Source organism: Hemiscyllium ocellatum, chromosome 5 (genome assembly GCF_020745735.1).
Source record: "Hemiscyllium ocellatum isolate sHemOce1 chromosome 5, sHemOce1.pat.X.cur, whole genome shotgun sequence".
NCBI lineage: Eukaryota > Metazoa > Chordata > Chondrichthyes > Orectolobiformes > Hemiscylliidae > Hemiscyllium > Hemiscyllium ocellatum.
Window position 1 is genome coordinate 64,809,240 of NC_083405.1, and position 22,435 is coordinate 64,831,674.

At 42.7% G+C, this 22,435-nt stretch overlaps 1 protein-coding gene across 2 annotated transcripts in view; it reads right to left on the reverse strand.

Annotated features, from left to right (window-relative positions):
* The window catches only part of LOC132815728 (tyrosine-protein phosphatase non-receptor type 3-like), a 215,342-nt gene extending 205,157 nt beyond the window's left edge, over positions 1-10,185 (reverse strand). Inside the window, exon 1 of one of the 2 annotated variants that reach the window (XM_060824825.1) lies at positions 10,053-10,185. The gene's annotated coding sequence lies outside the window, so the exon portion shown is untranslated. The other variant, XM_060824826.1, reaches the window with a different exon arrangement.
* Positions 10,186-22,435: the final 12,250 nt, after the last annotated feature.

Below are 22,435 nucleotides of genomic sequence, written 5' to 3' on the forward strand. Positions count from 1 at the left end.
AGAGGTGCTCTCCCGATCACCAATACTAACTTTGTTCCTTTTTAGCTTCTTCAAATTTTTGCATAAATAGGTTTTATATTACTAGCTAGCTTTCTCTCATACTCTACTTAATCTTGCTTTTTTAAATGAGATTATAAGCTGTTCTTTCAAATCTGTCCAATCAGCTAATTTACCAATAACCTTCACATTATTTAACATTGTCCTTTAAATTTGAAGTAGGGTTAGATGGTGTGGCATCTGGGCAGCTTGGTGGCTCAGTGGTTAGCACTGCTGCCTCACAGCGCCAGAGTCCCAGGTTCGATTCCAGCCTCAGACGACAGTCTGTGTGGAGTTTGAACATTCTCCTCGTGTCTGTGCAGGTCAGGTGAATTGGCCATGCTAAATTGCCTATAGTATTCAGTGCATTAGTCAGAGGGAATTGGGTCTGAGTGGGTTACTTTCGGAGGGTCAGTGTAGACTGGTCGGGCCAATGGGCCTGTTTCCACACTGTAGGGAATCTAATCTAATCTAACTTGTGTAGGTAGAATTTAGGACCACAAAAGGCAAAAAAAAAAGTTGGAGTTATGTACAAATAGTAATCAGGTGTAAGATATACCAGGAGACAGAAAAGATGTGTAGGAAAGCCAAGTCACAGTTATTATGGGGGATTTCAATATGCAAGTGGACTGGGAAAATAATGTTGGTAGTGGATTGTAAGAAAAGGAATTTGTGGAATATCTATGGCATGGCTTGTGGTGGAGCCCACTAGGGAACAGGCAATACGGATTTAGTGTGGTGCAATGAGGCAGACTTGCTAAGGGAGCTTAATGTGAAGGAACTCTTAGGAGGCAGTGATCATAATATGATGGAATTTATTCTGCAATTTGAGAGGGAGATGATAGAATCAGAAGTAACTGTATTACAGCTGAATAAAGGCAACTACAGAGGCATGAGTGTGCAGCTGGGGAGAACTGACTGGGAGAGGAGCCCAGCAGGAAAGACAGTGGAACAGCAATGGCAGAAGTTTCTGGGGGTAATTCAGGAAACACAGCAGAGATTCATCCAGAGGAAAAAGAAGCATAGTACAGGGAGGACGAGGCAACCATAGCTGACAAGGGAAGTCAGGGATAACATAAAAGCAAAAAAGAGAAAACTGCGAAGGGCAGTGGGAAACCAGAGGATTGGAAAGCTTACAAAGACCAGCAGAGGGCAACAAAAAGAAATAAGAAGGGAGAAGATTAAATATGAGGGTAAGTTAGCCAGTAATATAAAGGAAGACTGTAAGAGTTTCTTTAGATATATAAAAGGCAAAAGAGAGACAGAAGTGGACATTGGGCCGCATTTAGAAAATAGTCCATGCCTGTATTCTTCCTACCAAAGTGTATGACCTCACACTTTCCCACGTTGTACTCCATCTGTCACTTCTTTGCCCACTCTCCTAATCGGGTACAAGGAAATGGCTGAGGAACTGAATAATTAGTTTGCATCAGTCTTCATGTTGGAAGAGTGAGGGGGCAGAGCTGAGTACGGTGGCCATCACCAAGGAGGTGGTGCTAGAAAAACCGAATGGCCTGAAGGTAGATAAAGACTAGATGGATGACATCCCAGAGTTCTAACGGAGATAGCTGAAGAGATAGCGGAAGCGTTAGCGGGCATCTTTCAGGAATCGGTAGAAATCAGTGAGGGCCCCAGAGAACTGGAAAATCTCCAACATGACATCCCAGTCTAAAAAGTAAGTATGGCAAAAGATGGAAAATTACAGACAAATTAGCCCAACCTTGCTCCTGGAATCCATTGTGAAGGATGAGATTTCCGAATACTTGCAAGTGTATAGTAAGATAGGGCAAAATCAGCATAGTTTCATCAATGGAAAATCATGCCTGACAAGTCTGTTAGAATTCTTTGAGGAATTAATGGGCAGGTTAGACCAAGGAGAGCCAATGGATGTTATCTACTTGGACTTCAAGAGGCCTTCGACAAGGTGCCACACAGAAGGCTACTGAGTAAGATAAGGGCCCTAGGTGTCAGTGGCAAGGTGCTAGCATGGATAGAAGCCTGGCTGTCTGGCTGAAAGCATAGATCAGAGAAAAAAGGGTCCTTTTCCGGATGACAACCGCTGACAAATGGTGTTCTGCAAGGCTCAATGTTGGGACCACAACTTGTCACTTTCTAGATGAAGGAACTGAGGACATTCTGGCTAAGTTTGCAGATAATAAAAAGCTAGGTAGAGGGACAGGTAGCAGAGAGGCTGCAGAAGGCTTTGGACAGATTAGGAGATTGGGCAAAGAAGTGACAGATGAAGTACAATGTGGGAAAGTGAGAGGTCATACACTTTGGTAGGAAGAATACAGGCATGGACTATTTTCTAAATGGGGAGAAAATTTACAAGTCTGAAGTGCAAAGAGACTTGGGAGTTCTAGTCCAGGATTTCTCAAGGTAAACTTGCAGGTTGAGTCAGTAGTTATGCAATGACGGCATTTATTTTGAGAGGACTTGAACATAAAAACAGAGATGTACTTCTGACACTGTATAAGGTTCGGTCAGACCATATTTGGAGTATTGTATGCAGTTTTGGGCCCCATATTTCAGGAAGGATGTTCTGGCCCGGGAGCGTGTTCAGAGGAGGTTCGTGAGGATGATCCCAAGAATGAAAAGCTTCACATATGAAGAACATTTGAAGACTCTGGGTTTATACTCAATGGAGTTTAGAAGGATGGTGGGGGGGGGGGGGGAATCTAATTGAGGCATACAGTGTACTGAATGGCCTGGACAGAGTACATGGTTGGAAGATGTTTCCATTTTTAGGAGACACTAGGACCCAAGGCCACAGCCTTAGAGTAAAGGGAAGACCCTTTAGAATAGAGATAAGGAGAAACTTCTTCAGCCGGAGGGTGGTGAATCTATGGAATTCACTACCATAGAAGGCTGTGGAGGCCAGGCCATTGAGTATATTTAAGACTGAGATAGATAGATTCCTGTGTATCAAGGTTATCAAGCGTTATGGGGAGAAAGCGGGAGAATGGTGTTGAGAAACTTATCAGCCACGATTGAATGGCGGAGCAGAGTCAGTGGGCTGAATGGCCTAATTTCTTCCCTGTGTCTAATGGTCTTATGATAATATCCTTACCTTGCTTAGAAGTGACAATGATGCAGAGTGTCTTTCTTGGCCCAATACTGAAAGAAAGATTGTGCAGGCATTGGAGGCAGTCTCTTGGCTGGGGGGGGATTTTCTTACAACAGACTGAGTATGTTGGCTCTGTATTGACTGGAGTTCAGAAGAATGAGAGGTGACATTGCTGTAACACACGAGATTATTAAAGGGTAGATATGGAAGAGAAGTGGTTTCCACTTGAGTGAGAATCGAGGATCAGAGGCATAATCTCAAGGTATGGGTTGCCTGGCTAGGACATAAGGAGCAATTTCTTCTGAGAGTAATTAATTTATGGAGTTCTTTACCATAGAGGCATGTCTGAGATAAACAGACTTCTAATCAATAATGGAATCAAAGGAAGGGGGCATTAGCAGGAAAAATAAAGTCAAGGATTATCAGTTCATCCATGATCTCATCGAATGGTGAGGTATACTCAATAGGCCGAATTGCCTACATTTGTTCATATGTCTTATTGTCATGTTAAAGAATGAGTGAGGCAATATCAGGAAGTCATAGAGTCACAGAGATGTACAGCACAGAAACAGACCCTTTCGTCCAACCTGTCCATGTCGACCAGTTATCCCAACCCAACCTAGTCCCACCTGCCAGCACTCGGCCCATATCCCTCTAAACCCGTACTATTCATATACCATCCAGATGTCTTTTAAATGTTGCAATTGTACTAGCCTCCACCACTTCCTCTGGCAGCTCATTCCATACACATATGACCCTCTGCGTGAAAACGTTGACCCTTCGGTCTCTTTTATATCTTTCCCCTCTCACCCTAAACCTATGCCCTCTAATTCTGGACTCCCCCACCCCAGGGAAAAGACTTTGTCTATTTATCCTATCCATGCCCCTCATGATTTTATATACTTCTGTAAGGTCATCCCTCAGCCTCTGATACTCCAGGGAGAACAGCCCCAGCCTATTCAATCTCTCCCTATAGCTCAAATCCTCCAACCTTGCAAATGCTTTCTGAACCCTTTCAAGTTTCACAACATCTTTCCAATAGGAAGAAGACCAGAACTACACGCAATATTCCAACAGTGGCCTAACCAATGTCCTGTACAGCCGCAACATGACCTCCCAAATCCAGTACTCAGTACTCTAACCAATAAAGGAAAGCATACCAAATACCTTCTTCACTATCCTACCTGTGACTCCACTTTCAAGGAGCTATGAACCTGCACACCCAAGGTCTCTCTGTTCAACAACACTCCCCTAGGTCATTGCCATTAAGTGTATAAGTCCTGCTAAAATTTGCTTTCCCAAAATGCAGCACCTCGCATTTATCTAAATTAAATTCCATCTGCCACTCCTCAGCCCATTGGCCCATCTGATCAAGATCCTATTGTAATCCAAGGAAACCTTTTTTGCTATCCACCATACCTCCAATTTTGGTGTCATCTGCAAATTTCCTAACTATACCTCTTATGCTCACATCCAAATCATTTCTATAAAATGATGAAAAGTAGAGGACCCAACACCAAACCTTGTAGTACTCCACTGGTCACAGGCCTCCATTCTGAAGAACAACCCTCCATCTTCTACCTTTGAGCCAGTTCTGTATCCAAATGGCTAGTTCTCCCTGTATTCCATGAGATCTGACCTTACTAACCAATCTCCCATGGGAACCTTGTCAAATGCCTTACTGAACGTGATCCATATATATCACATCGACCACTCTGCCCTCATCAATCCTCTTTATTACTTCTTCAAAAACCTCAATCAAGTTTGCAAGACGTGATTTCCCACGCACAAAGCCATGTTGACTATCCCTAATCAGTCCTTACCTTTCCAAATACGTGTACATCCTGCCCTCAGGATTTCCTCCAACAACTTGCCCACCACCGACGTCAGGCTCACTGGTCTATAGTTCCCTGGCTTGTCCTTACCACCCTTCTTAAACAGTGGCATCACATTAACCAACCTCCAGTCTTCCGGCACCTCACCTGTAACTGATGTAACTAAGACTGTCAATTTTTTAAAAATCAAGATTTAGAGAAATATTATTCGGCTAAGGATTGATCAGGAATTAATAAGTCAATTAGATTTCATGATATCTCTGATCATACAAGGAGATGAAAGCTAGCAAGGGTTAATACAATCAAAAACAGAACTTGTTGGAAAAGCTCAGCGGGTTTGGCAGCATCTGTGGAGAGAAATTAGAGTTAACGTTTCAAGTCGGCATGGTGGCTCAGTGGTTAGCACTGCTGCCTCACAGCACCAGGGACCAAAGTTTGATTCTATCCTTGGGCAATGGTCTCTGTGGAGTTTGCACATTCTCCCCTTGTCTGCGCAGATTTCCTCTGGGTGCTTCGGTTTCCTCCCACAATCTAAAGATATGCAGGTTGCTGAATTGGCCATGCTAAATTGTCCATAGTGTTCAGGGATGTGTAGGTTAGGTGCATTACTCCGGGGTAAATGTTGAGTAATAGGCTAGGGGAATAGGTTGGGGTGGGACATTCTTCAGAGTATCACTGTGGACTTGTTGGCTAAAAGGGGCCTGTTTCCACACAGTAGGGATTCTATGATTCTATGAAGTCCAGTGACCCTTTCTCAGAACTGATGGTAGCTAGGAAAATGTTGGTTTATATGCAGAAGGTAGGGTGAGGGGTAAGAGTAACTAACAGGTGGAAATTGAACACAAAAGGTAAGAACAGTTAAACAGACAAAGGAGTGGATGACGATCTAGCTGGTAGGGTGAATAGCTATTAATGGTGGCTAACAATGGATTGTGTGTATTAGCAGACTGTATGATAACAAGTCCTGGCTTGTGGGGGTTGGGGTAAGGGCATGGGAGGACTCAAGCCCTAAAGTCATTGAACTCAATACGGAGTCCAAAAGGCTGCAGGAAATGGGGTGCTGAACCTGCCATTTCAACACACCACCCCGTTCCCTGGCCAAGCTGGAAGAACAGCACCTCATTTTCTGCAGCTTTCCAGACTCTATATCTCCATAGCTTAGGAGCTTGAGCTCACCCATATCCTTACTAACTCCCACACATCAAACATGCTTTAAATGCAGAGTCTGCTATTACACACAAACCATTGCGAGTCACTAACAGTCCCAATTAATAATCATACACTCTCCAGATTGTTATCGACTCTTGTCTGTTCAACAATTCTTCTCTCTCTTTGGGCTCTATCCCTACCTATCATTTAGTCCTTACCCCTCTCCCCACCCTACCTTTTGCATATAAACTGACATCTTCCTAGCTACCATCAGTTCTGAGGTAGGGTCACTGAACCCAAAGTGTGAACTCTGATTTCTCCCCACAGATTCTGCCAGATCTCCTGAGCTTTTCTAACAATTTCTGTTTTTGTTTCCAATTTGTAGCATCCACAACATGACCTCCCAACTCCTGCACTCAATACTCTGACCAACAAAGGAAAGCATACTAAACGCCTTCTTCGCTACTCTATCTACCTGCGACTCCACTTTCAAGGAGCTATGAACCTGCACTCCAAGGTCTCTTTGTTCAGCAACACTCCATAGGACCTTACCATTAAGTGTATAAGTTCTGCTAAGATTTGCCTTCCCAAAAAGCAGCACCTCGCATTTATCGGAATTAAACTCCATCTGCCACTTCTTAACCCATTGGCCCATCTGGTCCAGATCCTGTTGTAATCTGAGGTAACTCTCCTCGCTGTCCACTACACCTCCAATTTTGGTGTCATAGCTGGTACATTTGCAACATTTAAGAGGCATTTGGATGGGTATATGAATAGGAAGGGTTTGGAGGGATATGGGCAGGGTGCTGACAGGTGGGACTAGATTGGGTTGGGATATCTGGTTGGCATGGAAAGGTTGGACTGAAGGGTCTGTTTCCATGCTGTACATCTCTATGACTCTATCTGCGATTCTTTTGTTTTTTATGATGGGTTAATAAAACTTGGCTTTCAGTGGTTTAATACACAAGGAAATATGAAGACAGAAGAACTTCAGTAAACAGAACAGGAGACCCATGGCCAGTCAAACCAGTGTCACAAACTGGTATACTATCTTGGATAGGCTGAAAGTCACTGCTTTTATTAAGTATGTTTTTGTTCTTGTTGTGACAAATAATTCTGTAAAATACAAAAATAGTTGTTGCTGGACTGAGTCTTGTTAGTAAACAGGAGTAGTGAAATTTAGATAGGGCTTATGCCTGAAACATCGATTCTCCTGCTCCTTGGACACTGCTTGACCTGCTCTGCTTTTCCAGTGCCACACTTTTAGACTCTTTCAAAACTCAAAGTCTATAATTAACTTATGTTTTACAATTAACATTAAGGAGCACCCCAAAATCTCTCACCACAGCTCCTTATTGCATCTGTCCCACAAACATTCTCATGTCATCCATCCAATCTTGCCCTTTCAAGACCTTGTGTTTCAATAAAATCACTTCTCATTCGAAAATCCAAAGGATATGGGCCTAATCTACTCAACCTTGCTTCACAAGGAGAGCTCTTCATCCCCGAAATAAGTGGAGTGAACTTTTTGAGCTAATTTTAAAGTAATTACAGCCTTCTTCTGAATAAGACAACACAAATATATGCAGTACTGCAGATACATTCTCACCAAGAAAACATGCAGTTGCAGTGAAACTTCTTCACTCTTATATTTCATATGCCTTGCAATAAATGCCAACATTTCATCTGCCTTCCTAATCACTTGCTGTACCTACAAACTAACATTTTGCAATTCATGCACAAGGACTCCTAAATTGCCCTATACAATGAGTCCTGTAACCTCTCCCCGCTTAACTGGTATTTTTTTCTAATCTTTCAGTCAAAACAGACAAAAACACATTTACCAATTATTATTTATCACCTACTATTTGCTTACTGAATCTATAATCCTTTGGATACTCTCTATCTCCTCCTGACAATTTATCATCCGAACTATCTTGATGTCTTCAGCAAATTTAGTTATGTTACTTTTTGGCTCCCTCAGCCAAACATTGACATAAATTGTAAATAGCTGAAAATGTGTTGCTGGAAAAACGCAGCAGGTCAGGCAGCATTCAAGGAACAGGAGAATCGACGTTTCCGGCATTAGCCCTTCTTCGGGCATAAGCCCTTTTCCAGCAACACATTTTCAGCTCTGATCACCAGCATCTGCAGTCCTCACTTTCTCCTCATAAATTGTAAATAGTTGAGGACCCAAATTCTGCAGTGCTTTACTATTTACAGCTTATCATTCCAAAATGATCCAGTTATTCCTAGATTCTGCTTACTATTAGCTGTTTAATTCTATATTTGTGATAATGTGCAACCTCTTACAATATTAGATATATTCTTATTTTGTGGCAATTGCCACAATATGTTGCCTTAAAAATGAATTCTAGAACCTCCCTTATGACAAGTGGTCGTCAAACCGGTTTACAGTTTCCCACCTTGTTTCCCTTACTTTCTTGAATAAAGGTGTAATGTATTTTCTGACCAGATCCTTCAAGAATTTAAGGAATTTTGGAAGACTAAAACTAATGTATGTAGTACCTTTGGCAACATTTCTTTTATGACTCTAGTTTACAGACTAACTGGTCTTGGGGACTCTTCAGTTTTTAAACTCCAATAGTTTCTGGAGTACCTTTACCCTAACAATGACTAATATTTAAATTCATCACTTTCCCACTACCTACTCATTTTCAATCATATTTGGGACTGTTAGTCAAATGTACAATTACATAGTCATACAGACGTACAGCACAGAAACAGACGCTTTGGTCCAACTCATCCTTGCCGACCAGATACCCTGACCTAGTCTAGTCCTATTGGCCAGCATTTGGCCCATACCTCACTAATCCTTTCCTATTCATATACCCATCCAGGTTCCTTTTACATCTTGTAATTGTACCAGCATCCACCACTTCCTCTGGCAGTTCATTCCATACACAGATCACTCTCTGCATGAAAGAGTTGTCCGTTAGGTCCCTTTTAAACTTTTGCCCTCTCACCCTAAATCTATGCCCTGTACTTCCATCCCAAGGAAAAGACCTTGTCTATTTATCCTATCCATGCCCCTCATTATTTTTAAAACTCTATAAGATCACCCCTCAGCTTCTGACACTCCAGTGAGTGTTCATTAATTTGCTTAACATTCACCACAGTTAATTGGCTAACTGTCCATCAGGAACAATTTGCAAATGGACTTGCATACCATCTGCGGTTTTAGACAGATATGGGTCAAACGCTAGCAAATAGGCCTTGTGCAATTTAGAAACCTGATTGGCATGGATGCATTGGGCCGAAGGGCCTGTTTAGGCTGTGAGTCTACTAGCTCTCAGTTTCAAAACCTTACAAATGAAAGCTAGTTAACATACTAACATCTTCGACTACCACTTGTAACTCCCACAATATTCTTGTGCAAATGAACACACTCCCCATTAACTGATTGTCATAAAATAAACAAACCTAATTCAATAATATCTTGGCAGTCTTGCCCGCTGCCATATCACATGGGCACAGGCAGGCTGTTTTGCTTCTCTGTGATCACTCTTAGGTGCAAACTGAGCAGAGACTACTAGGCAACAATCAAGTATAAAATAATTTGTCCTGATTTCGGATTGACGTACATCTTGCTTACTATTTTAGGATAAAGATCTATTCTGGATTTACAAACAGTTCTCAGACATTCCTTCACCTGTGTTACTCCCCTACGATTCCTGAGCACTATATGAGTGACCAGCTCCACTACGTTTTCTAGGCTGTACTAGTCGCCAGGTGGAGAGAGTACCACCCAAGCTTTGCTTTTTCTCACATATTTCAGCCCTTCCCAATACTGCCGACTCCCTGCAAATATTGACAAGATGCTTGCGCGCGCACCCTCTCCGCCTCCTCCGGCTGTACCTTGACCACAGACTCGGAAAGTAAAAGGATAGCAGCCGCCGGGTCTAAGTTGAGCGCTGGCAGCTCACTGTGCCCGAACTGCCCACCTCCACATTCAGGAGACACGGTGCCGCTGCCTGTCAGTTAGGATCAGTCTCGCTCCGCGGTTCGATCTTGGCTCGAAACTCTCATCACAAAGCTCGCGAGCAGGTGTGCAACGTCAGAAGCTCTTCACTCCCGTGTACACCGCTCCGCCCAAGTCTCCGCGGCCGCGCGCACTCGGGGAGGTTTGCCCAACCCACCGCGGCCGCGCGCCCTCATAGCTCCACCCAACCCACCGCGGCCGCGCGCCCTCATAGCTCCACCCAACCCACCGCGGACGCGCGCACCATGACAGCGCTCGCGCTCGTAACATTGGCTGTTGGCAGCGTGAGATTTACACAAGCAAAGCGATGATTTTTTTTACGTTTGACAGTACAGTATTTTAATTCACCGTTCCTGCACTTCACCGGCTAATGTAGTTCTTAAATTGTGAGGATCAATTATTATCTAATTTTGTTTTATGGTTCGTATCGTACTTTTAAGTCACAAATGTTGGATACAACGAACGTAATTTTCAGATCTTATTGAATGAAGGATCAGACTAGATGGCCCGAATAGCCTACTTCTGCTCTTTTGGTCTCATCCTCTTGCTTGACGATATGTTGTTCAAAACAGACTGTAGTGACATAAAGGAAGCAGAAAGCAAGTGTATTGAAGAAAGCTAGCTATGAAAACGGTTAGTAAGAGTTTCTACAAGTATTTGATGAGGGAACGGAGTAAGTAAAGCTAATATTGGGAATTGAGAAGGAGAGCAAAGAAACGGCAGAGGCTTGAACAAGAATTTTGCAGTACAAGTGTTTTTGCAGTACAAGACTTTGAAAACTTTCCAAAGATAATTGAAAATCAAGAGGTGATGAAGAAAGATGAACATAAAACAGTCACCACCATATTGGCGCAAAAGACTGACCAGTCTGTTGGATTATGTGGACTGCATCCTAAGTTTTACATAATCTTGGAAATCACAGGAATATGAGTATGAAAATTCATTTCATGATTAAACGTGATATCAAAAACAGATTAATTTTTTTGTTGCCAGTGAATGGGATGGAATCAGTAGCTAGGAAATGTTATTTGGGGCAAAATAGAATAGGTACGATAAGAAGCCCTGGATAAATGTCTCACTAAATGCTTTCTGGAGAAACATCCATAATATGCTTCTTGTTATTGTTAGCATTAGCTATAACATGGATGGAATTGCATTATGACAGTTACTATAGTTACAATACTGACTGAATGGCATTTGAGCACAAACTCATCCAAGATTCGAGATTTGCTGTAAACTGAAAACAACATGATAAAACTTGTATTTGTTGCTTTGACAACTAGCTTTGAAAGGATTTTCTATATTTATGTCTAGTTGAAAAATAGATATGTCAGTCACATTTTACCATTTCAAGTGGAGACAAGACCTCTATAAAATTAAACAAATCTGCCATGAAATATAACATATATGCAGTTGTAGCACCTGATAATTTTGAGTTCTTTCTTTTTCTTTTCCTGTAAATTTTGATTCAACATAGACTAATTTTTATAGACGCTGGATACCAAACTGAAGTTCCTGCACAGTTGTATTATTTTTGAAAAGATATTTAAGTATCTTTCAATAATCTAAAATTACAAGCTATTACTCACAGAAGCTGAATGACAGGAAATAGAGTAATGATAATTGGATGGTTTTCAGCCTTGAGAAATGTTTGCATTGGACTTCCCTTGGGTTGAGTTTGGGACTTGTTTTTCTTTATATATGTAAATTACCTAGATCTTGGTGTACATGGTAAAATTTAAGGTTTGTGGATGATACAAAACTTGAATATATTGTGAACGGTGAAGAGGAGAGTGTAGAACCTTAAAAGGATATAGACCAGTTGATAGAATGAAAAGATGAGTGGCTGGTGAAGCTTAATACTGAGAAATGTGAACTGATTCATTTTGGTATGAAGAACATGGTAAGACAATGTAAAATAAAGGGCATAATACTTAAGTGGATGCAGATGCAGATGGTGTTTATGTGCATAAGTTATTGAAGACAGCAGAACAGATTGAGAGTAAAGTTTAGGTGCATAGTTTATTGATTAGGGTATCAAATATAAGAGCACACAAGGATTGTATCTTGTTCTGGTTGCTGCAATGTAGGAAGGACACAAGTATATTTGAGCAAATATAGAAAGGTTTCATGAAAATGGTTCCAAGACGACAAATTTCAGTTCTGAAGGAGCTTGAAGAAGGGACCCATGTTTTCAATGGAGAAAAGGCTGAGAGAAGATTCAATAAAGTGATTAAAAATCTTATCAAAATTAGGTGTCTAGACGTAAGGCAGTGAAAAACTATTTGTGTGGAGCAAAGGGTGATCCTGATGTAAAGAAGAACATAAGAACCAGGAGCAGGAGTAGGCCATCTGGCCTATCAAGCCTGCTCTGCCATTCAGATTGGTTTCACAGGTCGGCACAACATTGAGGGCCGAAGGGCCTGTACTGAGCTGTAATGTTCTATGTTCTATGTTCAATGCTTGACGTCATTCTTTTATCCATGCTGGATGCTCAGAAAATGGTGTTTATTCTAATTTACAACTTCCAGAATGACGTGAATCAACTATTACAGTAATGAAATATATACCCTCTTCAAGTCTTCTCCAAGGCAACCAAAACATCAGACAGATGGTGACAATGCTGAGACACTAGCAATCGGGCCCAAAATTTGTTTTTAAGGCAAATGAGATGTTCTGGAAGGCTAATTTAAAAAGAAGTTGCTTCTACTTTTTGCAATCATTTGGTAATAATACCTTCTATGTTTTGTTCTGACAATGTGAGGAGAGGGAATAGGCTTCATACAGGATCACAGAAATGTTAACATGTAGAGCCAGCACTGGTTCATTAAATAAGAAGCATTGTACCAGATTTTCTTCATAAGCTAGCACATTATTTTAATCCAAATGATCACCCATTGTCCCATTGAATGTCTTACCCCACTATACCAGTTCTCCAGTTTAAAATTAAATATTTAGAGTCTTTGCAGTGTTTGATTTTAAACCTGAAACTCATTGTTTAATTGTTGACTGAATTTCTGGTGGCAAAGTTTGTAGATATCTTTGAGTTCTCATGGAATGATTGTTTTCCCAAATCACTTCTTCATTGGATGCAAGTTTTTGAGGTTGAGAGATGGGAATAGAGATACTTCAGGCTTCTTGTTATCAAGGGATGAAACAGTGGCAAGGTTATTAGCACAGCTGCTTCACAGCAATTCCAGCCTTGGGCAACTGTGCAGCGTTTTCACATTCTCCCTGTGTCTGCATTGTTTTCTGCTGGTTTCTCTGGTTTACTGCCACAGTCCAAATATGCGCAGATTAGATGAATTGGCCATGTAAATTGTCCTCTAGTGCCCAGGGAAGTGCAGGCAAGGTGGATTAGCTATTGTAAATACAGATAGGGTGGTGAGAGGTGCGGGGGGGGAGGCGGGTGGTGGTTGGTGGTGGCAATGGAGGGATAGTTGGGGGCGCTTGCACGAGGAGAGTGTGTCTGGATAGTGTGCTCTTTGGAGGATCAATGCACACTTGATTTGCCTCAATGGCCTCTTTTTGAACTGTAGGGATCTTTGAATTTGTGTTTATTTTTCCATTTGCTTTGCTGCTGAAATGGTATTGCTTGAAATTCAGTTCCTTTACAAATTCCCATGCCTGACGTCATTTTTTATCCATGCTGGATGCTCAGAAAGTGACATTCATTTCAGTGTACAACTTCCAGAATGATGTGAATCAACTAGATATAGATCTGATTTTCAGTGTCCTTAACAGTGATGTTAATTTTGGCTGAGGCCTACTCTTGTTTACTGATGCTTGGTTTCACATGCTTGGCTCAAACAAATCAGCAATGATATTAGGTCAGTATTTGTCACTTTTAAACATTCCTGAAATCCCTGGAAGTCTCAAATATTAAAATATCATTGGGAAGTTGAATACCAATAATCCATTTTTACCATTACTAAAACACGCAGTATTTAATTTCCCACACAAGCAGAATTTGAAGAATTTATCAGTATCCATTATTTTAATGAGTGCTTCATTAAAATTAAAGCCAAATTATTAATTTCTTCAACCCCACTTTCAGTTAGCACAGGACAGTGGATGTAGGTGAGTAGAATTTGTTTTCAAAATAACTGATAATCATTTTGGCACACAAACAGCCAGCACCCGAAACAAATCTTCCACTAACTGGTGAGATCACAGTTGATGTGTTTCTATCAAAAAGCTGGAAGGTTTTAATCAGAGTTACTACCCTTTCAATCACATCTCAGATCTCAATGCCTCATTTAAATTTAACAATTGATGGTATGTTCATTACAACAACGTTTATTGCACACTTTCCCTAAAAGATAAAAAAGCTCTTGCCCTATGAAAATTGAAGGTTGAGATTCCATATTCGTTTGCAAGGAATTTATTACCTCAGTGATTTCAAGTTTTCCTGTACCTGTTTAGCAAAGTATTCCTTTGTTGCCCCCTTGCAGCATGCTCTTCTCTCTCCAAACCAATTTCTATGCCTCAAAACCCTTGCAGTTGCTTTCTTCTCCCTATTTCTTTGCAGCTTCCCCAAAATGTTACATCCCTCCCCATCTAACCTTCAACTCGTTTGTTCCCCCACACCCTTGAAGTCTCTTCCTCATCCCCTTTCTGTATCTTTCTCTCATTGCCTCAGATCTATTCCCCTTTTCCCCTTCTCTCATCCCCATTCCCCCTCCCCTCCCTCACTTTTCCTATTTGCCTCCCTTTTCCCCCCATTTCCTTCCTTTTACCCCATTCCCTCTCTTTCCCCAATTCCCTGCCTTCTCCCCTCTTCCCTCCCCCCTTTTCCCTCTTCCCTCCCTTTCCTTCCTTTTCCCCTATTCTCTCTTCCTTTCTCCCAAACTTCATCCCTTCCCTTCCCCTCCCCATTCCCTCCCCCTCCCCCATTCCCTCCCTTCCCTTCCCCTCCCCATTCCCTCCCCCTCCCCCATTCCCTCCCTTCCCTTCCCCTCCCCATTCCCTCCCCCTCCCCCATTCCCTCCCCCTCCCCCATTCCCTCCCTTCCCTTCCCCTCCCCCATTCCCTCCCTTCCCTTCCCCTCCCCCATTCCCTCCCTTCCCTTCCCCTTCCCCTTCCCCATTCTCTCCTTTCCCTTCTCGCCTCCTCATTCCCTTCCCCTTTCACCTATTTCTTCCCTTCCCCATTCCCTTCCCTTCCTCCCATTCTCTTCCCTTTTCCCCATTCTCTCCTTCCCTTCCCTTTCCCCCATTCCATCCTTTCCCTACCCTTCTGTTTTCCCCATTCCCTTCCCCTCCATTTCCTTGACTCCCTTACTCCCATTACCTCCCCTCTCTTCCCTTCCCTCTTTCCCTCTTTTCCCTTCCCTCTTCCTCCAATTCCTCCCTTCTCTTATATCCCCATTTTTCCTTCCTATCTTTTCCTTTCTATGTTTTCCTTTCTTCCTTCCTTCCCCCTTCCCCTTTCTCCCTTCCTTCCCTTCCCCTTTCTTCCTTCCTTCCCCCTTCCCCTTTCTCCCTTCCTTCCCTTCCCCTTTCTCCCTTCCTTCCCTTCCCCTTTACCCCTTCTCCTTTCCTGCTTCCTTCCTGAAGTAACTGCACAGAGGCTGGGTCCCATCACCAAATCACCCTTTATTTACTTGTAGACAAGAGCGTGGTGCTGGAAAAGCACAGTGGGTCGGGCAGCATCTAAGGAGCAAGAGAATCAACATTTTGGGCAGGAAGGGCTTATGCCCAAAATGTCGACTCTCCTGCTCCTTGGATGCTGCCTGACCTTTTATGCTTTTCCAGTACCATACTCTCGACTCTAATCTCCAGCATTTGCAGTCCTTACTTTCCCCCTTTATTTACTAGTACACTGGCTGTGGCCAGCCAGCTTGGAGTCAGTCGTCAACTGAGGAGATTGTAATCTCTTGGTTTTTTTTACTGCGGAGTTTCTAATCTCTTGGTTTTATATATATTTTTCTTTAGCTCAGAGTGAGTCCTCAACTGAGGAGATTCTAATCTCCTGGTTAATTTTTTTTTAGAGAAACAGAAGGCAAATGTCTTCCTAGCCAAGGGAATTCTCTTCCTCCTCACAGTACACTGGCTGTAGCCAGTCAGCTCGGAGTCAGTCACCTGAACAGAAGAAATTCTAATCTCATGGTTATATATTGTTTTTCTTACTGAGGAGATTCTAATTTTCTGGTTATATATATTTTCCTTTAGCTCTGAGTCAGTCCTCAACTGAGGAGATTCTAATCTGCTGGTTATATATTTTTCCTGTACCAAGGAGAATCTAATCTCCTGGTTACATTGGTCAGCCAGGGCCTTCCTGATTGGCCCAGCTTAACAACTCCAGTTAAGAACCTCATGGTTAATGAGGTCAACCTGGTCCCAATCACTATGCTTCCCTCTTTCTACCCCCTTTCACCTTTTCTGTTTTATATTTTACTCCCTTTACTCTCCTTTGCTCCCTTCCTCTACTAAAAGCAAATGTAAAGGATAAGCATTCTCTGATTGGACGAGCAGCCTTTCAGAGATTCTGACCCTTTGATTACACTCATGGGGGTGACTTCTTGTGGGTCCTTCCATGAATACATTTTCCCAGGGGTTTTGGTGGTGAATTTGTGCATTGCCCTGTATTTTGAGTGCTATTCATCAAGCAAGACACATTGCTATGAAAAAGTTTGAAGACTCACCCAGCAGCAAGGCAGAGCAGCAGGAAGTTTCGAGAATCATCCCAAAAGTGGAACCAAGTAGTGAGAGAATCAATAAAGAAGCAACTCAGTGACTGACAACCAACAATAGGATAAGTCATAACACACACCTTACCGCTACAAGATACATCCAAACGCTTCCAAACCCTTGGCAAGTTTTTAAAAAAAAGCAGAATTGGTCCAAATGATTTACGAAATACAGGAATACTTCAAGGCTGAGAACAAAGTCAAATAAAAATTATGTCACTGCCCTAACTTGTGATTAGTAGTGTAGTGGACAATGATTTAGCGAGATTGACTGGATGAAAAGACAACCAATTTTGTTGAGGATTTCTGGTCTCCTTTCTATCGGAAAGATGTTGTGAAACTTGAAAGGGTTCAGAAAAGATTTACAAGGATGTTGCCAGGGAGAGGCACCAAGGGGTGTGGTGCTACCTGAGTTCAAATCCCTGAAGGCACCAACCTGATGGTTAGCACTCTATGCACCCCTTCTTCCAGACCCTGTTCCTCAGATCAATCCACCCAACCAAACCCAACTTCATTATCTAACTACTTCCCAGCTAATTCACCAATTCTCTTTTTTAGAGAAACAGAAGGCAAATGTCTTCCTAGCCAAGGGAATTCTCTTCCTCCTCACAGTACACAGTAAAAAAGAGAGCTACAGGGAGAGGCTGAACAGGCTGGGGCTGTTTTCCCTGGAGCGTCGTAGGCTGAGGGGTGACCTTATAGAGGTTTACAAAATTATGAGGGGGCATGGATAGGATAAATAGGCAAAGTATTTCCCTGTGGTGGGGAGTCCAGAACTAGAGGGCATAGGTTTAGGGTGAGAGGGGAAAGATATGAAGGAGACCTATGGAGCAACGTTTTCACGCAGAGGGTGGTACGTGTATGGAATGAGCTGCCAGAAGATGTGGTGGAGGCTGGTACAATTGCAATGTTTAAGAGGCATTTGGATGGGTATATGAATAGGAAGGCTTGGGAGGGATATGTGCTGGGTGCTGGCAGGAGGGACCAGATTGGGTTGAGATATCTGGTCGGCATGGACGGGTTAGACCGAAGGGTCTGTTTCCATGCTGTACATCTCTATGACTCTATATTATAATGCACTGAATACAGAATAGTTATTGTAAGATCAAAAACTAGGCATGAGCAAAGATTCATTTATCAATGCTATAATTTAGCAGATAACTGACTATGCAGTCTTATAAGATGGCCTGATTAAAGATTGGATCATAGTCAGAGCTTTGGAGGAAACCCTATCAGTTTTTTTTTGCAGTGTAAGGAAGACTTAACTTTAACTCAAGCAATGCAATTAGCAAGAGAGCTTAAGTAAAATAACCAAACTGTCTTTATTAGTGGAGATACAGAGGTCTCATTGAAATAATCATTCAAGACAGCATAATATGTTGGACACGCAAGTAAAAGTACTCCAAAGCTGAAGCTAGGAATGTGTTGCTAAAGGGAGCCTGATGCTGTCGTGCAATGTCCTCACTATAGTGTGAAGATTATCCTACACAGTTGAGAGTCATATGTATGGAAAGATACAGACTTCTTTAAAACAGTGTGTTGCAATAAAATGACCTTAACCTGGAAATCATAAGGGATGGTAACATGAAAGAAATTGAAGAGACAGAGCATTGCAACCATATTTCTAAAGGAAATAATATAAACACAAGAGAAGTATTGGACTGCTGATATAGAAGTAAAGAGGCAAGAAAGGAATTTAAAACATTCTGGACAGTCCTGTGACTCATTGAACTGGTTGACTCAATAAATATTCTAGCTATCCACAATTTGACTCCAGGGACTAGGAACCATCCAGGGTAAGATGGGTAGGAAAGCAAGTAAGTTGGTAAGGCAGTAAGGTATAAAGTTGGTGATTGAAGGGCTGGTGTGCTAGGTGGGTAGCATGGCAGATTTGTGGGTGAGGTGGGTTATTTGGTGAATTGGCTGGGAAGTAGTTAGATAATGAAGTTGGGTTTAGTTGGGTGGATTGATCTGAGGAACAGGGTCTGGGAGAAGGGGTGCATAGAGTGCTAACCATCAGGTTGGTGCCTTCAGGGATTTGAACTTGGCTAGCACCACACCCCTTGGTGCCCAATCAGAGCAGCATTGTCCCTGTATGTGAGAGAAAGAGAGATAATTTGTGAGAAGTCGCTTTTCCAATCAGAGACTGTTTCTCAGCCCATTTGTATCCAACATATTTCAACAACTATTGAGCCCATCAGCATCACGTATAAGAAAGAGCAGTCTGCAGAGAAGAAGCTTGGAAGGTAATTGGCTGTGGTGAATGAGCCACTGGATTACTGTCGAGCACAGTTCCTTGTCTCCAGGTGACTGTGTAACTTCTTGCCATGGAGGTGGCAATCACAGCTCCAGACTCTCGGGATTGCTGTCATCAGGTTCAGACACATCACCTGATATAAAATGGAGGGACACGAGGCTGAAATATTTGCAGCAAAGCAAAACGGATAAGTGTGAGGAGTGAAGAGGAGAGGGGAGAAGGTTGCCAGGGGATGAAGATGGAGGGTTCAAGGTGTGAGGGGGAAGGCTGGAGGCTGTGCGATGAGGAAGAAGGAAGACTACAAGGATTTGGTGGGGAAAAGAGAAAAGGTGTAAGGGATGGAGCAGCTGCAACGTATGGATGGAACACATATGACAAGAATCAGGCTATTTGTCCCGTTATGCTTACTCTGGCATTTAATAAGATCCTCACTGATCTTATGTAACTTCAACTCCCCTTTTCTGCCTACACCTGATAACCTTTAGCCCTTTGCTTCCACAAGAATCTTATCTACCTCTGCCTTAATAAAGTGTTTAAATATTCTACATTCACCACACCTTCAGGAGGAGAGTTTCAAGACTCATGACTCTCTAGAGACAAAAAAAAACCTCAACTCTGTTTTAAATGGTGACCCCCTTACTTTAAACAGTAACCCCTAGTTCCAGATTCTCCATTAGAGAAATAATCCTTTTTATATCCAACCTGTCAAAACTGTTATATTTTAGTCAAGTCATCTATTACTCTCCTGAACACCAGTGGATACATAACTAGCCTATCTATCCATACTGTAGGGAATCTAATCTAATTCTTTCTTCATAATACCACTCCCATATTCCAGATGGTCAACTGGTAAACCTTCTCTGAATGGCTTCCAAAATATTCTTCCTTAAATAAGAGACTAATACTATTGATACCATTCCAGATGTGGTTTCATCAATGCCCTTCATAAATGAAGCATAACCACACTACTTGATCGCATGCTGTTTATTTTTGTAGTTACTTGCTATATCTATATACTAATCTTTTGAAATTCGTGCATGAAATCTACATTTTCTTACCATTTAGATAATATGCATTTCTCTTCTTCCTGCCAAAATAGACAGTTTCACATTTTTCCACATTATATTTCATTTGCAGGTCTTTATCCATTCATGTAACTTCTTTTGTCGCCTTATTATTGTCACAACTTGCTTCCCTATTTATGTGTCATAGGAAACTTGACGACCATACTTTCCATCCATTCAGTCGAGTTATTTTTTTTTATATATTTTTTTCTTTTTTTTTTAACAAATCTGCTAGGTTTTTTTATATTTTCACCACACTACCGCTGACTGCGGTGGTGCTTATTATTTTTTTCCCCAGCACCCATGGTGTGGTGTGTGTGTGCAGGCGTGAGACACAGTGAGAGACACAAGGTGTACAAATCTTTATTCAATTTCCACCACCAGGAAGATAGGAAAACACCCGAGTGGCCTGTGACAAGCAGTGCCCCTCGCAAAGGGCAATGCTGTGTGATCAAACAGTGAAGGGGAGGGCAGGGACTAAATCAAAATAGAGTTGGAGGGGGAAATGACGCACTCCACTCCCTGCGACGCCCACCTCTCCCTGAACAACTGCAGGGTGTTGGTGGACACTGCATGCTCCTTCTCCAAGGACACCCGGGCCCTAACGTAACTGCGGAAGAGGGGCAGGCAGTCGGCCCTAACGACCCCCTCCATGGCCCGCTGCCTGGGCCTGTTTATGGTCAGTTTGGCCAGGCCCAGGAGCAGACCCACAAGGAGGTCTTCAGACCTGCCCTCCCTCCTCCGCACCGGGTGCCCGAAGATCAGGAGTGTGGGACTGAAGTGCAACCAAAAACAGAGGAGTAGGTTTTTTAGAAAATCAAAGAGGGAGTGCAAATGCCCACACCCAATATACACATGGTCCATGGACTCCACAGCACCACAGAACAAGCAGTTGGGCTGGGAGTCCATGAACCACCGCAATCTGCGGTTGCAGGGAACTGCTGCATGCAGCACCCTCCACCCCAGATCCCCGAGAGAAAGGGGGAGGACTCCCGCGTAGAGGGCCCTCCACTGGGGATCCCCACCGCCTGGTGGCAAATGGACACGCCAAGGTGGATGAGGGAGAAGAGGTGGACGGTGTGCAGCAGCAGTCTATACAGGGCACGCCTTTTAACGTCCTTGAACGTTGGAGGCATCACGAATATCCTAATCATTAATAATGGTGAGACCAACACCACCATGCAAAAAATAAGGCTGAATCATTCACAACAATCTTACCCAGAAGTGCTGAATGGATCATCCATCTCAATTGCTTGAGGTCCCTAGCATCACAGATGCCTATCTCCAACTAATTCAATTCACAGCACATGATATCAAGAAACAGTTGGAGGCATTCAATTCTAAAAAGGCTATGGGTGCTGACAACACTCCAGCAAAAGTACTGTAGGGATGTGTTCCAGAACTTGCCAATACCACTAACCAACTACAACACTGGCATTCAACCAACAATGTGGAATATTGCCAAGCTGTGTCCTGTATTCAAAAGGCAGGGCAAAGCTAACCTGTCCAATTACTGTCCAATTAGTCTACTCTTGATCATGCTATTAAGCAAAACTTGTTCACTAGTAAGCTGCTCACTGAAACCCAATTTGGATTCCATCAGGACCACTCAGCTCCTGACTCCATTTGCAGCCTTGGTTGAAACATGGACAAAAAAGTTACGGTTATAGTGACTGCCCTCAACATGAAAGTTGCATTTGACAGAGAGTGGCATCAAGGAGCCCTAGCAAAACTGGAGGCCATGAGTATCAGGAAAAACTCTCCACTGACTGGAGTCATACCTGGTACAAAAGAAGATGACTGGAATTTTTGGAGGTCTGTCATCTCAGCTCAGATATCTATATTTGTAAGAGTTTCTCAGGATAATTTCCTTGGCCCAACCATCTTCAGTTGCTTCATCAGTGACCTTGTCTCTATCATAAGGTCAGAAGTGAGGATGTTTACTGATGACTGCACCATGTTCAGCCTGTTCTTCATCTATCACAAACTTGCAAAGGACCTCTACTGTTCTTCATCTATCACAAACTTGCAAAGGACCTCTACTGTTCTTCATCTACAGAAGAAGCCATACACTAAACAAACAGTTCTTCCTAGCCATATCAGAAACTAAAGACAGTAAGTACCGAAAACTTTCGTGTACTTACCCCCACACTCGTGGTTCCTCAACTGTTCCAGAATCTTCCATCGGCCTCTGCAATCTGTCGGACGTCATTACACACGCGGCCGCTACAGCGCCCGCGGCACCAACAGCCGACGACGACCATGATGTCACTTCCGCCCCCACCGACCTTGCAGCCTCTGCGATCGCCGCCCAGACAACCGCTTCCACGATC